This window comes from Dromiciops gliroides, chromosome 3 (genome assembly GCF_019393635.1).
Source record: "Dromiciops gliroides isolate mDroGli1 chromosome 3, mDroGli1.pri, whole genome shotgun sequence".
NCBI lineage: Eukaryota > Metazoa > Chordata > Mammalia > Microbiotheria > Microbiotheriidae > Dromiciops > Dromiciops gliroides.
In genome coordinates, this window is record NC_057863.1 from 351,784,089 (window position 1) to 351,788,818 (window position 4,730).

The window sequence follows — 4,730 nt, forward strand, 5'->3', positions numbered from 1 at the left end:
GTAGCCTAATATATTTCGCTTCATCACTCATTCACCTAAGAGTACTAGAAAAGAATGAATTACAACAAAGATAGAAGAAACAAAAGTGCAATATATTCAAGGCCACACAATGGCTCAAGTGGGGAGATAGGGACCAAGGCCCCATCTCCCACCCAGAGGCCCATAACAGTTCTTTCTTCAAACACCACAAAGTCAATGAGAGCGCAAATCCCTCAATTAGAATGTCATGTATGCTCACTTACTTCAGGTTCAACAGTAGATTGAAAGGTCTTTCTTCTACCTAAGTGGATAAGTCATAGTCACAGATTATCTATGCATGTTCTGAATTTGAGACAGAGCTCTTCCATTGTGCATCAGCCTGTTTTTATATAAGCAGGCTCACCAAGTCCTGCATATGGGTTTGCTGCAAGCAGAGCACATTACATGTACTCTGAGAACTAGAAGGACCCTCATTGGCCAATCTCCTATTACAGTTATGACAGACACCTACACAGAGCTTCCATCCTCAGTGCTCCTGGTGATGGAAACTCCCATGAAGATGGCTTACTCCATCTATTGTACCAGGTGTCCCTTGGCACACAGGGCAACTTAAAAATTCTTCAAGGAAGTCTTCCTGTTGCATAGTCTTCCATTCCACAATATGATGGATGGTTCATGACCCCTCCTGATGCAGGTTTGGTGTACTTTATTCACTGCCTTCCAGGTTAAAAAGCATCTTTCTATTGCCTGTCACCTCAAATTCAATAGCCAGTTAAAAATATTTGTCAGAATACTAAAATAATACCTTTCCTGTTGCAAATCCTATTTACAGAAAAATGGTCCACTTTCCAATTGCCTAAAGAATTATGCTACATTAATCTAATCCCATTCTCTGCACTAAATTTCTTCCACTTAAACTACACTGTTTTCATTCTTAGTTTTTCATTATACTCACCATCCATAGAGCTATTCTAGCAGTAAACAATTTCCTTTAAATCCCAGCTAAAATCCCACCTTCTACAAGAAACTTTTTTCAATCCCTCCAAATACTAGTGCCTTCCCTCTGTTGATTATTTCCAGTTTATCCTTTATCTTGTTTTTATATAATTGTTTTCATGTTTTCTCTCCTATTATACGGTGAACTCCTTAAAAGCACATACTATCTTTTGCTTGTCTTAGGCTCTGAGCCTAAGTATCTGACAGTATCTGGTACAAAGAAAGCATTTAATAAATGCTTGTCAACTCACTGTTAACTTGTGGAAACATGAAGTAGCTCAGGTAAATGTGCAAGATAAGTCACAAGCAGTCAAAGATGCTATAAGAGTGAAGGTGATAACCACAGATCCCCAGGGGAAGTCTTTGCAAGTAGAAGTGAACACATAGAACATCCAAATGAACATATCCTTAAAGAAGTTAACATCACATAATCTAAATATTAAACTCTGAAGCTACATACTACAACTGGCCTCATTAACTTGCATTTACAACTAATTAGGAGGACAAATATATCCAATTTCATTGATATAATTACCATATCCAAGTTATATTTAAATTAATACAAAAATATAAGAATTAGAGCCATTCTCCAATAGATATCAAGTGAAATGAACAGGTTCAAATGAACAAACACAAGCTATCGACAACCCTGCAGGAAAAGTGATCCAAATCAATAATAAGAGATATGTAAGTTAAAACAACTCTGAAGTTTGACCCTCACATGCATCAGATTGCCAAAGATGACTAAATGGTCATGTTGTAAAATAAGCTAGAAAAGGAAATGACAAACCACTCCAGTATCTTTGCCACAAAAACCTCAAACAGGATCACAAAGAGTTGGACACAACTGAAACAACTGAACAACAACATTTGGATGCTTCCTTGAACCATGTGGACTACAACCTATCCATGCGTGATATTCATGCAGGAAGATATGCATTGGAGTTGCAAGCCTATTTATCCTTGCAACTACCATGCATATCTTTCAGTATATTGCTATAGGAATGCCACTCAACATACTCTGTCTCTTACTTTCTCCTAATATTGTGAGGTTTTCAGTAAAGCACTCCAGTTGTCCATCTGTCATCTGTCATTTTTGTCATGGTACCCACCTATCTTCTCTTCCTATCATATAATTCCTTAATGGCATTGTTTATTCCTTTTCCTCAGAGTTCATCATTAGGTTTATATTGTAGCCTGTTCGTACCCACCATATGCCTCTTCATTTCTCTCTGTGTTTTTAGTCCATTAGAGATAATTGTATTCCATGTCTTGTAGCAATATAGCAAAACTTGAAGAATGAGTTTCTAAAAAAAAAAAAAGTGGTCTTTTGCATTCATAGTAAGATTAAAGTGAGTAAAGGAACTTTGCAGTTTCCCAAAGAAAATTCAACCCATGCTCCTCCTTGTGTTCAACTTTGGGTCCATCTCTTTTTCCATTCATACTGTCTGTCCATCCCTGATATAAATCCTAACAGACAGTTCTACAGTGTGTCCACCCAAATGAACATTGGAATCTGGTCAGTAAAATTTTTCTTCCACTTAGGCTTTTCTGTGTGGCTAGACAGACCAAACTCATTTGATTATAGATCTCTTCCCAGAGACTCTGAAATGTTCTGGGACTTGATGCAATCAGCATAATCCCAAAGGGCCACAGAAATTACATTAATATTAACTATAATGATTTTACCCAGAAGTTTATCCAATGTACATTAATTGCTATGAACAGGAGACCAAAAGAACCTAGAAAGCTCTTTAGTCAGCAAACATCTGACTTGCCAAATGGACAGAGATGTCTGCCAACGGCAGTACTCACTACATTAGATTATAAACTTCTTTGTAAAATCTAATGAAGAAGAAGGATAGAAAAATGTAAGCACCATTTTCTCATAAGCTTGTATTTGAGATACAGATTAATTGATATTTTTTTGCAGGGCAATTAGGGTTAAGTGACTTGCCCAGGGTCACACAGCTAATAAGTGTCAAGTGTCTCAGGTCAGATTTGAACTCAGGTCCTCCTGAATCCAGGGCCAGTGCTTTATCCACTACTCCACCTAAGTGGCCCCTGAGATACAGCTTAAAAAGTGGACCCTCCAAGGTCACTATGACAAGAGTAAAATGAGTACTTCATTTGAGTATGCTGGTGTAGGCCATAGAGATTATTATCCCAACTGACACAGTGGTAAATCATGTCCCCAGAGGGCTGCTGATTATACATCCCCTCAGGGTTCTAAGGGTAACCATAAAGTATTATAGATATCTTTCTAATGCTATTGGATTGATAATACATATTCTGGTGTATTCCCCCCAATATACATCACCAATTACAGTTTTTACCTCCCCAACCTCATTAGCTTTTACAAAGGCATGTATACTAGGAAAATATAGAAAGACTAGAAATTCTGCAGAATCCTCTCTCCAAACCAGGGGTATACTCTCTCCTCTACCACCAAGGTTCCTGGAAAAAGTGGACTCAGACTTAAAGAGGTTGTTACAAAGCATTCAATCCACTGAATTCACCATCTGCTCGATGCAAGGTCCTACTGAAAGATATGATGTTTTGGCATTGATCTATACAGGTTGTCCTCAAACCTGCCAGCAAGTTCAGATATGGATTCTATTTCCAGTCTTCTGAAAACTTGTTCCTATGACCTCTGGAAGGTCAGCAAGTATTTGTTGCTTCATGTGCCCATGTGCATATATATGACTTCATGGAAGCTTCAGGTGAGAGAAGGCCCAAATTCATCCCCAACCTGGAGGCCCACAGTAGTCCATCTCCCTCATTCAAATGTAATCAGGATTAGAGAGATCAATTTGGTCTTTAGTGTACCTTGTATGCACAACCAGTTCTTTACCACACAAAAGTGGACAGGAAACAATCGCAGAATACCTGCATGAGCTCAGAAGTATCAGGCAGAGTATGCTGTGCAAGGCTGTAAGGCCTGGGCTCTGGTGAGCCAGTTTCCTGTTACACTGTGCCTCAAAGGTGGAACAGAAACATCAGGTACACCAAATGACTGCTTTAGTTAATCCAGGTCTTAAAAGAAGGTGACACCTTTCCCCCAAACAGGAAGTGGTTGAATGTCTAAAGCCTTCCTAGAAGATCACAGATCTGAAGAAGCAATTGGAAATGTTTGAACTTAAAAATTAATGACAGTTTTATTTGGGTTAGAGGTCTCAGTGGCGGTGGCAGGGCCAGCATAACTAGGCTTTTTCTTTCTAAACTCCATGTGTTCTTCCTCTCTCTTTTGCTACTTTCAAATATACTTTAATAAATGCTTAATGCCCAAAGACTGGTGCTATAAGTTTCTAATTTGAGGTGACCACACATTAGATTTTTAGTCATCACAATTATATTTTTAAATATAATAGTTTGGTGAACCACAAAGCAGAATGCTGAACACTTGGATCTTCTGATCTTCAAGTTGAGGAAAAGGCAGTGAGCTCTTGAACTCATGACATGATCCCTCCAAAAAAGATCCAAATAATGCCATAGGACAATGCCCGGAGCAACAAAACCCACAGAAGAATGTGCTGAAATCATCTTCCAAACTAGGACGGCTTCGAAGGTGGAAAGGAGGGAGCTGCTCTGCTGAGACGGGAGTGGAACCCAACCCCACAGTCACCCTGACACAGATCCAGGTCCAGGAAGGCCTCACCAGAGAAGCGGACCCCCCAGAGCCTCTGAATCAGCTGCAAAGCCATTGTCATCTGGAACTAAGCTCACAGTCTGGTGAAAGGGCTGAGCCCTTGACA